This window comes from Vespula vulgaris, chromosome 19 (genome assembly GCF_905475345.1).
Source record: "Vespula vulgaris chromosome 19, iyVesVulg1.1, whole genome shotgun sequence".
NCBI classification, from domain to species: Eukaryota; Metazoa; Arthropoda; class Insecta; order Hymenoptera; family Vespidae; genus Vespula; species Vespula vulgaris.
This window is the reverse complement of record NC_066604.1, coordinates 1028318-1042123: the sequence shown is the minus strand read 5'-3', so window position 1 is coordinate 1042123 and position 13806 is coordinate 1028318. Positions and strand designations below refer to the sequence as shown.

The following is a 13806-nucleotide window of genomic DNA, read 5'->3' as shown; positions in this document are numbered from 1 at the left end:
CGTACAAATAAATACGAATAAATTATACGGTGAAATAACAAGGATTTAAATAAATAAAAACAACGAATGCATATATTAATTCCGTAATTTTAATTGCAAAATTGTCAAACGAAACGCATGGAAACGTAACGCAAAATAATATTTCGATTTCTCATTAATTTCGTCATTTATTAACAGTCATATTTATTAACATTTCGCGAAATATACAGTTCGACATACGTTCTCGAAAATATCTCGGATCGAACGAACAAAAATTAATCTAAAAAAAAAAAAGAAGAAGAAGAAGAAGAAAATAAACAATCCAATGTAAAGCGTAAAACGATATACCAAAGAAATGAAAATATTCAATGTTAATTACCTATCTACGATACAACGATTTCCTTTGTTTGTTTTATTTCCTTTTTCTTTTTTATACATACATATATATCAAATACATATTTATACATACACATCCTTGTAGATAATATCGATTGATCTATTCGTTTCTTTTCTTTCTTTCTTTTTTTTTTTTTTTTAACGAAGATTCTCACGAAATTAGATCTAGTCTCTTTTTCCTTTTTTATTATTTCATTTCTTTTTTAAAAATCTCTCCAACAAGTTTTATTATCCCTCTCTCTCTCTCTTTTTCAAAAAAAAAAAAAAAAAAAAAAAAAAAAAAAAAAAAAAAAAAAAAATTTTTTTCTCTCTTTCGTTGCTCCTTCGTTCATTTCCGATGATAAATTTTCAGGACACACGTAAATACCACCCAGCTGTACCAGTGCTTTCTTTCTTTTTCTGCATCTGTGTTTATGTCTATGTCTATGTCTATGTCTGTGTCTGTTTCTTTCTGTATGTGTTTGTGGTCGAACGAGATACGAGATGCATCCTGGCATCGTTACGTCGCACGTCGCCTCGTGCGAACGACACACCACGTAGTCGATCCACGGCATTATGTATCGCAAACAGGAAGTGGAAAAGATAAGCAAAGTCGTAGTCATTAATAACCTCCCCCTCTTTTACCTCTACCAACCTCCATCTTTTTCTATGCTCGAGTTGTACTCTCTTCTACCCACACTTTTTCCTTTTTTTTATGTATCTTTCTTTCTCTCTTTTTTTTTATCTCTTTTACCTCTCTCTCTCTCTCTCTCTTTTTCTATCTCACTGTCTCTCTCTCGTTCACTCGTTCACTCGATCGCATTAATTTAATATCTCTAATCGTTCGTTAATTTTATTAATATAATTTTTGCAGACACGATCCCGTTTACTTAATCGTTTTTAATTTCATTTTTAACTTTTTCTCTCTCTCTCTCTCTCTCTCTCTCTCTCTTTCTATGTATAGATATATATATTTTTTCTTTTTCTCTTTTGATACTTAATCGTTCAAAGTCACTCAATATGTCCGATGTCCAGGAAAACTCATCGTGCTCTCTTTAGGAACATCGAGATATTTTCTTCCATGCAATAACCAGCCAATATAACACGATGGTCAACGACTTTACGTCACAATGAAAAAGAGAATAACAACAACAATAACAAAAAAAAAATATATATATACATACATACATACAAGTATATATGAGAACATTTTAGCTTGGAGTAATAGAAACGATAAAAAAGAAGCTTTGTTATAATGTATCTTCGTGTATGTTGTCGAGTCTTTGTGTCTCTCTTTATATGCGTGTGTGTGTGTCGACCATTACAAGAGAGCAATATAAAAATGCGAAATGCCCGGCAGGTTCTTAGAAAAGGTAGATAAGCGTTTAAGTAGGTAGGATGATAAAATAAGCCATTAAACTTAGGAAGCCCCTAACGCTCGGTTGTGACATTACAAGAAGGGGTAATGTAATCTAGCCTAATGTCGTCCAATGAAACGTAACGTAACCGTATTCCGGCTCATGTATCACAGCTCGTATAGCGTGGTTTTCCACTATTACGCGAGTCAACATGAAAGAATGAAAGAAAGAAAAGAAGAAAAAAGAAAACAAAGATATATATATATATATATATATAATATATGTATATAATAATACCTAATGATAAGCTTATCTTACATGCGAGATCTTTCACATTTTTCAATGTATTAATCAACCCTTAAAATAATCAAAGAAACTATTCGATTTTTTCTTCGTTCTCGAATCTCGATCTATATATCTTTATACGAAATTATTCTGTAGGTAATCCATGTTATTCCGTGAGATCGTAATCATGTTCAAAGCCATCTTCTCTTATTCTCTCTCTCTCTCTCTCTCTCTCTCTCTCTCTCTCTCTCTATCTATCTATCTATGGCAAATTACCGGAGAAATGGTTGCAAGGGGAACATGCCACCCTGAAATGCCGCTGTCTCGTGCATACGTTACGAGTCGTCCTTTTAAAGAGAAATATATATATATATATATATATATATATATATATATATATATATAGAGAGAGAGAGAGAGAGAGAGAGAGAGAGAGAGAGAGAGAGAAAGAGAAAGAGGATAGTCGGTAGCAAGAAAGTGACAGTGAAATAGAAAGAGAAAGAGATAGATATAGATAGATATATAGATAGATAGATAGATAGATAGATAAAGAGAGAAAGAATGAAAGAAAGAGAGAAAGAGAGAGAGAAGATTTGTCTTTGATAATCAACGGATGTCCCATCCATCTTGGTCAAAGGGGTCAACACTTTTCCGTGAACGACAGCACCGGTCGCAGTACGGCTAAATGCATTATTCATGAACTCGGTCTGGTAAGTGTTGTCCGAAATTCAATTCAGTAGTGTGCCCTCCCCCACGAAGAGTGAGAGAGAGAGAGAGAGAAAGAGAGAAAGGGTGAGAGAGGGAGAGAGGGACCGTGTACGTGATTTGCCTCCCGCTGGACGAGCCAGAGAACGAAGTGAAGCCAAGAGAGATGAAGAAGAGGCTACCAAGAGATAGCCCCACACTTAGAACTTTGTCTAGACGTGTATATGTGTATATGTATGTGAGCATGTGTGTGTATACGTATTTGTATGGGTGAACGATGTTACTTCTCTGTCAACTTCAACCTTTAATCCAACTATCGAACAATAGGATTTACGTATATCAAACATGTAACGAAATATATATATATATATATATATATATATATGTATGTATGTATGTATGTATGTATGTGTGTATGTATGTATGTATTTTTAAATATAAAAATTGAACGATTGATAAATGATAGATCGCGATAGATATATCGTATATAATACGACTTATAAAAGTTTGTTATCTCCATATATATATATATAATTATTTTAAATATAAAAATTGAATTTGAAATTGATAAATAATAACTCGCGACAAATATATATTACCATATAATACGATTTATAAAAGTCCATTAACGTTAGTTACTGTTATAAATTATTCTAATCAAATTGAAAATTATTTGAGCGTACGTTTACACTGTTATAAAGAAACTATAATAGGAAATGAGTGTTCTGGCATTATTATAATTTCATGTAATTCTCTTGATGGAGATTAGATCTCGGTAAAGGTGACCATAGAATAATTTTAAAGAAAAGAAAAACTTTCTTCCTTTCTTTCTTTTTTTTTTATTTTCACATTCTCTCTCTCTCTCTCTCTCTCTCTCTCTCTCTCTTTCTCTCTCGCGAACGAAACGCGAATTTAAACCATAATCCACCTTAATATGCGCCCAGGATTATTTTTCATGGCTCGCATCCCTGTCAGGCTGGCCATTAGAAAGCAGTCCTCCTCTTTCTCCTCCTCTAACGGTTTCAAGTCTCAACTAGCGAGCCAAACGAGCTTCTTGAAAAATGCACGGTACGCCGAAATTTTAAGATAATTCTCACGTTGTCTCTCCTTTCTTTCTCTCTCTCTTTCTCTCTCTCTCTCTCGTTTCTCTCCCCCAATATCATAGCATCCAACTACGGCTAATCCGATTCTCTCTCCACCGCGAAGATATCCTCCTTTTTATTGTTATTACACTCGCCGAGCGTATTTTTCGTCGTTGAAAGAACGATTAGAGAAAGAGAGAGAAACAGAGAGAAAGAAAGAGAAAGATAGTCAACTACTAGATTTTCCTTGGTTAAGAGTACTGGAAAAAAAATTTTTCTTCTATCGTCCTAACCGTTTTATGTAAAATTTATGCTAATTAAATCGTTCCCTTAAAAAGGCTTGCTCCTTTTTAATACGTTGATTGTCGAGAAAATTTTATATATTACGTCGACGTCTACTGCTGCTGACGTCATAAAAAAAAAAGGAGAAAAAGAAAGAAAAAAAGAAAAAAGAAAAGAAAAAAGAGAAGAAAACCGAAGGGTCGGCCAATAAGTAAATTAATGTACGGAGTTGTTCTTTTTTTTCTTTTTGTTTTTCTTTCTTCTTTTTTCCTTTTTTCTTCTAATACCGGCTCGGCCGAAGAATCTAATAATTGGATGATTTGAAAAATCGATTAGTCTTCTACGAGACTACTATTTAGGCTAATTTCTATTTTTTTTGTCTTCTTCTTTCTTTTTCTCAACCCTCTGTCTCCCTTTCCAACGTAAAATGAGTATAGTAATTATCCTTTTTTTTTTTTACGATCTGGGAAAAAGAAAAAAGAAAGATAGAAAAAAGATAGAAATTACGACTTCTAAAAAAAAAAGTCAGTTTAAGTATTTTTAATCATGTGATTGAGGAAAGACAAATATTTCTTTTACATTGCTATTGGTCGATTAGATATATTAAAAAATTAAGATGATTAAATCTACGTTTACCGATTGGGATTTTTGGATATTCAATTTTCCTATACACATTATACACATACATGCATACATACATACATACATACATACATATGTATATATATATATGTATGGTGGAAACCTTATTCCAGTGGTGGGTGGAGTAGAGTGGAGTGGAAGGTCTCGACACGAAATTCGATATCACGGAATTTCGACGATTTTGCGGTCACCAATTAATTGCAGCTCGATTTGAATTTATCGATCCATTGATATCGCGTTACGCGATATTCGTTAAGATTTTATATTTTATTTTTATATTTTATTTTAATATTATATATATACATATATATATATTGAAAAATAAATGTATATATCTATTCATTATATAGGCTGGTAATAAAGAAAAGTTCGATATAAAATTTATATATATATTTCTTTTTTGAAAAATAAATATATATATATATATATGTATGTATCTATTTGTTATATAGGATGGTAAAAAAAAAAAGTTCGATATTTTAAAGATTTTATAATTTTCTATTCACCGAGATGAGTATAAATATTTCATTATTACAATAATAACAATTTATACTTATTTCTATAATAAACATATTTTTACAACCTTTATAATCTCGTTTTAAGCAAATTCATTAATATATACATTGAATAAACTGTCAGAAAACTCGGTTATCATATCGAACGTTTATAAATAATCGAATCTAATTTTCATCGAACGGATTTTAGATTTTAGAATCTACTTTAATTAAACACTTTTTTTGTTACTCATCTCGAGCGAATAAAATAATAAAAGCTCATGAAACATTGCATCCTTTCTTTTTTTTTTTTAAAATCGTGCTCTATATTTTTTTCTCGAAATTATATATTTGCATGTCGTTTACGTACGTCGTAACCACATCCAATGATTGTAAAAGTCGTTCGATATAGTGATCTGTACGAGTCATTAACATTTGTTTTTCGTTGTTTTAGCGTTGGTGCTTAATGACGTATGCAAAAAGTTGTCCGAGGCATAAAATTCGATTATGTATGTACCGTAGAAATTTTCTCTGTCCAAATATACCTGCACAAAGCAAGCTTGTGTATTTTCTCTCTTTCTCTCTTTCACGAACAGAAAATTATCGTGAAAATTGAACATCCAACAATCATTAGTGTTAGCGTACGAATACGATCTATAATACATTAGATTACGTGATAAAGCATTTGATAAAGCTTTGTACTTTGATTTTACGTAAACGTTAGTTGCGTTTGTCCCTTAACAACAATGACGACAAATTAACAATAATTATCGTGAATAATAATGCAAAGGGGATGAATATTGCGTAAGTAAATTTTTCATGAGAGGAGGAGACTAGAGAAAGATAAGAGTCGTGTTACGAGTTAACATTATTATTTTGAAAAATATAATTTATCAAAGTGATCGTGATCGTGACCGTGAACGTGAATGTGAATGTGATCGTGATCGATACGAGAAGATATATATATATATAACGTTATATCGGATTACTGACGGGTTCTGGCTAATTAACGAGACAATGACGTGAACGCGTTATTAGTAACGCGATACAATATAAACGTCTTTATTTAATTTAATTGACGTTTTGCATTAAAGAGTAGGATATACTATCTAATTAGTATAACATCAGATAAAATCGATTTACTCGCGATGAACATGATAAATGATATCCTATGTACGCACACATAAATACACACACATATATGTGTGTGTGTGTATAGATATGTAATCAAATAAATACATATCGAACGAAGAAGAGTAAACGAAAATGTTGAAACATTTAATCAACAAAGATATTCGTGTTATTTAACTCGAGAATCGCGTGAGAGTAGATAAAAATCTCTATAGATATATATATATATATATATATATATATATATATATATATATATATATACTATACATCTATACATATATATATATCATTTATATATGTATGATAGATCTGTAGATAGCATATAAAAAGAGATATATTATATATTTACAAAAATATATTATGATAAAAATTATAATAAAGAAAAAAAAAATATATATATAATTTTATATTATTATATAAATATAATATATACAAATATATTATATTAGTATTATATATTTTTACATATATAATATCAAAATAAATTCATACACATAATTTTATTATATTCATATATAATAAATATACATAAAAGATAGATTCTATAAAAGAACATAAAAATATATCCATATCAATGATTAGAAGGTAAACTACCTTAATACCAAAAAACTAAAAAGAAAAGAAAAGAAAAGAAAAAGAAAGAAAGACAGACACAAAGAAAGCAAAAGAGAGAGAAAGAAACAGCGAGACAGAGGAAGAGAGAAAGAGAAACAGAAGGGGATGAGATGGTCCCCAGGCAACGAAAAGGGAGATGAGTGTAAGCGATGTCCGGTAGAAGGTTTGTCGGTGAGAGAGGTACTGGCCATGTTTAATAAATACATGACTGGTGCTCGGTTGCATAGTTTACACAGTCGAACGATTTACTATCGTCCATGGATGCGTGAGCGTTTCCACGGGCCGTTGCGTGGCCCTGGGATTATCCCGAAATGTCGATGCCGAGAGGCCGTACTACCAACCAACCAACCAACGAACCCAACCCAGCCCAACCCAACCCAACCCAACCCAACCCAACTCAACCCAGCACTACCCAACCACGCCATTCCCAATTTATCCGTTTTCCCACTTTCGAAAACCACCGGACCTATGGCTATCCCCACCTCTTTCCGTTGGTTTTGCGATCGCACCGTATCCATTCTCTCACTTACTCTGTCTCTCTTTCTCTCTCACTCTTTCATTCTCTATCTCTCGTTTTATGTTATGTGTATACGTATATTGTATACACTTGTATACTGGTCTCTCTCTTTCTCTCTTTATCTCTTTATCTCTTTATCTGTCGTTCTCTCTCTTTCTCTCTCTTTCTCTCTTTGAAGAGTTTCTGTTCTAATGGACCACGATGGACAAGCTGTAAAGGATGATGTATCTCTCTCTCTCTCTCTCTCTCTCTCTCTCTCTCTTTTCCCTTTCCTGTCTATTCGAGATAGGACAACATCAATCTGTCCGATCAAAATCGATATTTCGATGAACGTAACACGTCGAATTTCAAACTCGACAAAATCGACAATCGTTTGGATTCTTTTAAATTTGTATATATGGAGTTGTATATCTACGTAGAGTGTTAAAGGCGCGTTAACAGATTTTACAAATTTTTCTTTTTTCTCTCTCTTCTCTCTCTCTCTCTCTCTCTCTCTTGTAAACATTCTTCTTATTCATGCGTATATATGGTGTGTGTGTGTGTGTGTGTGGATTTATACATATCATACTTTCATTTTGTCGTATATATATATATATATATATATATATATATGTATGTATGTATGTATGTATGTATGTATGTGTGAAATAGAAAAATTTTCAAATTCATATCGATTTTTATTTCAGATTTCCATTTCCAACGATTCATACACTTTCCGATACATAAACGATTCGATACAGAGAAGATAGGTCGCACGTGTATTATAACACGCACGTGTATGTCGTTTATGGTTGTGAATGAAGAAAGATAAGAGGGTGTTATCAGGAGGGAGAATCGCTAAGCGAATCACGCTTTTTCCGGTCTTTGAGAGTACCGCAAAGGCACGTATCACTTTTGTGTATACCCATATATCTGTATATGTGTACATACATACATGTATCTGTTTATATGTACGTGTGTACGGAGAGGAGTGCTTAGATAGAGTGCATAGAGAGCTCGATGGACGAAAGAGAGAGACAGAGAGATAGAGAAAGAGAGAGAGAGAGAGACTAAAGAGTAAAGAGTAGAGAGTGAGAGTGAGAGAGATAGTCGTTGGTGTTATACGGATACTGTATGCTCGTACATAGATCCTGGGATAACAAGCGTGGTCCCTCTAAAAGCTGGGATTAAAGGACTCCAACAATCCGCATTTCGTGTAATCTCGCATGAATCTTCATCGCTTACAGACGACGACGACTAGTACGAGAACGACGATGTCTCTTCTCTTTCTCTCTCTCTCTCTCTTTATTTATCTATCTATCTATTTCTTTCTATCTATTTATTTCTCTCTCTCTCTCTCTCTCTCTCTCTGTATCTATCTATCTATCTATTTCTTTCTTTATTTCTGTCTCCCTCTTTCTCTCTTTCTCTCTCTCTCTCTTTCTTTCTTTCTCTATATATCTATCTATCTATCTATTTATTTGATTCTTTATTTCTCTCTCTCTCTCTCTCTTTCTCTTTCTCTTTATATCTATCTATTTCTTTCTTCCTTTCTCTCTTTCTCACGCACGTCTTTACTAAATCGATCGAACCAATACCAAACTCAAAATTCCACGAAGAATCTTCGATTTTTATTTCCTCAAAACTAACGAAACACTTCTCTAATCGCTATATCGTCGCGATATCGAACCAGAAGGTAAACGTATGAATTTTAAATGAAACGTTTAAAAGAACGCGTAAGGATGAAGGTTTAAGGGTAGCAGAAAATTTCGAAATTTTTTCAAAAATTCTTTCGAATTTCTTTCGAAAATTATTGTTCTCTAACGAGTGTTCTTTCTTTCTTTCTTCTTTTTTCATCTTTTCGTGACCTCAATCAAAGAGAATTTAGAAGTAGTTCGAATAAGATGATGAGATAAACGATCGGAGGTTGGGTTGAAGGTTGAAGGTTAAAGGTTGGACGAATGGACGGAGAGGATCGAAATTCGTTCATCTAATTCAAGATTCAACGGAGTATCTTTGAGTTTTCGAAACTGAATAAGTAGTTACGTAAGTAAGTAAGTAAGTAAGTAAGTAAGTAAGTAAGTAAGTAAGTAAGTAAGTAAGTAAGTAAGTAGTAGCTTTAACACTCGACTGAGAGACGTCGATATTGGGGTTGAAATGTAGTAAGTCTGAACGAGAAGGGTTAAAAGATGACAGAGAACATTTTTTAAATTATTACTTCGAAAGAATTATTACAAGTTCCATTCTCTATTGCTTTCCTCTCGTTTCTCTTTTTCTCTCAAGAACGTTGCTTTGTACGATTGTAGATAGGTTAAGAGTGAAAGAGGGAGAGGGGTTAATTAACAGCGATGGAAAAAATTTCGAAATTTCGTAGCCCCGAAATTCCAACCAGCCTTTTTCAAAAATTATTACCTCGCAAGATGTGTTCTTTCCTCTTTCATTTTGTTCTCTGTTCTTTTTCTTTTCTTTTCTTTTCTTTTCTTTCTCTCCTTGACCTTAAAGAGAATTTAGGAGTTCGGATAAGGAGATAAGATAAGAGGGTCGAGATTCGCGCGAAAACGTCAGCTGTTTAGAGAGGGAAACGAAATCACGTTGAGGTTATCGTCGAGAGTGTTGCCCGAGGCAGGTAGAAGGTATCTAAAGGAATGAGAGTGGAAACGGCTCTGTAGAATCTCTCTCTCTCTCCTTCTCTTTATATATATATATATATATGTGTGTGTGTGTGTGTGTGTGTGTAAATGTGTTAAATAAAAAAGAAAGAAAGAAAGATAAAGTAAAAAAGAGAAGGGATGAGAATGTAGGGAGAGATGAAGATAACGTAGATCAGAGGATAGAATCCTTAGGCGTTGATAAGTCTACAAAATAGCAGAGAGGGTGAGTTGAGTTAGTAACAGTCGGAGAGAGGGGATGAAGAGACTGAAAAAAAAGAAAAAAAAAAGAAAGAAAGAAAGAAGAAAGTTCTCCTGGTAAATGAATTCGTCGATTCGTTCGACGATTTTATTAAACAATTAACTAAGTGGATCATTAAAAACGAATGTCTCGAAATCTTTCCATTAAGACGTTATCGTAAGGGCTTCGAAAAAAGGATTTATCCCTTTTCGTTGAATTGAAAACCTTAATAAAGAGAGAGAGAGAGAAAGAAAGAAAGAAAGAAAGAAAGAAAGAAAGAAAGAGAGAAAAGATATCCAGCGATAATACCAACAATAATCATTGGATCCGAACGATTTTACGTCAATGGTTTTAATGGATTATAAGGTAAAACTGTTTCCCCCACTTTTACCTTCCTCCCCTCCTTATCCCCACTTCTTCTGTTCTCTTTTCGATAAAGGTTTAAAACGATTCTCTCTGTTAGGATTTATTATCTATCTAGATCGTTAACGAAGAGGAGTTTACGTTATTTCGTAGTACGGTTCTCGAAAAGTTTTTAATTGAACTGAGAATCTTGAAGAACGAGGAAACTTTTCCAAAAGATTGAATCTCTCTCTCTCTCTCTCTCTGTCTTTCTATCTTTCTATCTCTCTCAGTTCTTTGAAAAGAAAAAGATGGAGGATCTTGGTATTACCGTCGTTAGACGAAGATACACAGTGTAATTACATAATTAAAGGTGCTATGTGCTTATATGTGTGTATGTGTGCGTGAATGTACTCGCGAAGGAGCGTTTCCTTGGAGAGCGTGTAATTACATATCTCGCTTGGAAAGTTTATATCATCGTGACAGGAGTGATAGAACATAGAAGCCTTCGCGAGCTTTCACCTCCAACCAACGATCTTCTCGTAATCTCGAGAGAGAAACAGGAAGAGAGAAAGAGAGAGAGAGAGAGAGAGAGAGAGAGAGAGAGAGATGGTGGTCTCGGTTAAGTTGACTCATAAGTAATACATATTACATAGGACGTACAGGCTACTCGAAAGAAAGAATGAAAGAAAAATAGAATAATAAATTAACATTATAATATATTTGTATGGTACATAAGATGTGCCATAATTAAAGTTAAAAATTTTGTTGTTGTTGTTGTTGTTGTTGTTATTATTATTATTATGAGTAGGATTAAACGTTTCTGAGATAGATATGTATGTATGTATGTACGTATGAATATAATTATCATTTTCGTCGAAATGATGTCTGATCGATTTATATTTATTGTTCGATATTCTTCTATGAAAATCTTTCTATTTAAATACGTCGATTTGATATTAATGAAATATATGTGTATTTATTTATTTATTTTTATTTATTTATTCATTTATTTTTTCTTTTTCATTGATACAATAAGCCGACATCTTTTTTTAGTACAGTAACGCTTCGTAATTGATGATATTTTTTTGTAGCTACCAAATAATTTTTTTATTAAATATTGTATAGGACGTGTTCTATCTGTTATATATAAAAGTGGAATGAGATTCTTTTTTTTAACACCACGTATACATATATATATGTATATATATGTACATACGTATTCATTGTGTTTTCTTTTTTCATTCGTTATTTTTTGTAGGTATAAGTTTGCGAGAGTAAAATAAAAGTTTATGAATTTACGAAATATGCATAGTTTACATTACAGGTGTTCAAAAAGATTGCTACCAAATTTATATTACATATTACTGAGGTTAAATAAATGAAAAAAGTTCAAATAAACTTATACGTTCGAAAATGCTTTATCAAAAAGATATATGCTTTTAAAGATATTTATGATTTATTATGGCAATTATAAGAAATGTTCGAATCAATGATTGTCGAATTTTTCCTTTGTTTTTTTTTGTTTCATATTATAAACACGAAATATAAATATTTATATATTTGATATATTAATATATTTATATATCAAATATTTAATGTTTAATTTATATATAATATATACGAATTAATATATTTATCAATAGAATATTTAATTTTTAAAAGATGTATATATTTAAATATAAATATATTTTCTATTGAAATAAAATATCTATTTATATATTAAATATTATACATTTTGTATTGATACGTTTATTTATAAAATATTTTTTCGTACATCTATACGTATTATAATACTCAATAACAATTAACATTTACGGAAGATAAATTTTGGGAATATATTCAAAATGCATTTATTATTATTTCCAATAGAGTTGAAATATTTCAAAGAGTTTCAAAGAGATCGTTAATTTAACGAATGAAAGCCTGCATTCTTGCAGAGAACACAATTTTCATACATTTCTTATAACTGTCATAATAAATCATAAATATCTTTAAAAGCATATATCTTTTTAATAAAAGCATTTTCGGATATAAGTTTATACGAACTTTCTTCTATTTAACTTCGTAGTAATACAAGTTTGGTCCCAAACTTTTTTGGATATCCTATATGTATATATATATCGTGGTTAGATTCCCATAATTTTGGCACCGTAATGTAAAAATGATTTCCGAAGAACATTTTAACAAAGAATAACATAAAAAGTTCTCAAAAAATATATAAAAAATTCGACGATTAATAGATATCACGAATAAGTAATATACAAACTAATATATATCAATATCATTAATTTATATTATTTATTTAATATTACATAATATAAAAATTGATACAATATTAAAACATTAGATAAAAATTTATTAATACAAGAATATTCAAATTGATTAATAATAAAAATTTATATAATATTAAAGCAATAAATTAATATTATAAACGTAACAATTTATTGAATATTTTATCTTTTGTAAATTTTCTATTTGTTTTTGTAAATAATTCATATTCTTCGCAATATTTGAAAAGTTATTAATCCTAGAATTTTATTATTATTTTTCTTGCAATTTATCGTGAAAAATGTATAAAAAAAAAAAAAGAATCACAGTTAAAATGTGATATCAAACTTATGTGAATCGAGCCTATATCGTATATATATATATATATGATACATGCATGCATCGTACATATACATACATATTGAATTTCGTGTATAGGTGTAACATCACTTTACCAAACGTTATACACGAAATTGTCCTTGGCGGTTTAGAGGTTTGTATGTATGTATGATGGGAATATGCCGTTCGATAATATTATATCGTTCTAACCGGCTAAGGGATGTTTCAACCGGTGTGTTAGTAATTACGTTTCGCCGCGGTCGTTTCGTTGATGACTTTAGGCAGAAACGATGCGAACGAGAATTAATTAATCGCGTTGATCCTACTAACTTCAATTAGTAAGCGCGCGAGCGCACTCCCATGTTCGCTCTTTCGCAGAAATAACACGTTTTTCGTACATATGTACGTATATTTATACGTACGTACGTACGTACGTATGTATGCGTACACATGTACGTACGTTTCGTTCTCGCGTTTCGATTGATTTGTTTTTATATTTGTTCTTTTTTTTTTCTTTT

The 13806-nt window shown here is 31.6% G+C and overlaps 1 protein-coding gene across 3 annotated transcripts in view; it reads right to left on the bottom strand.

The window, feature by feature from the left end:
• Nucleotides 1-13806, bottom strand: part of LOC127070638 (tyrosine-protein kinase transmembrane receptor Ror) — a 286547-nt gene that overhangs the window by 9618 nt on the left and 263123 nt on the right. The gene's annotated exons all lie outside the window — the stretch shown is intronic.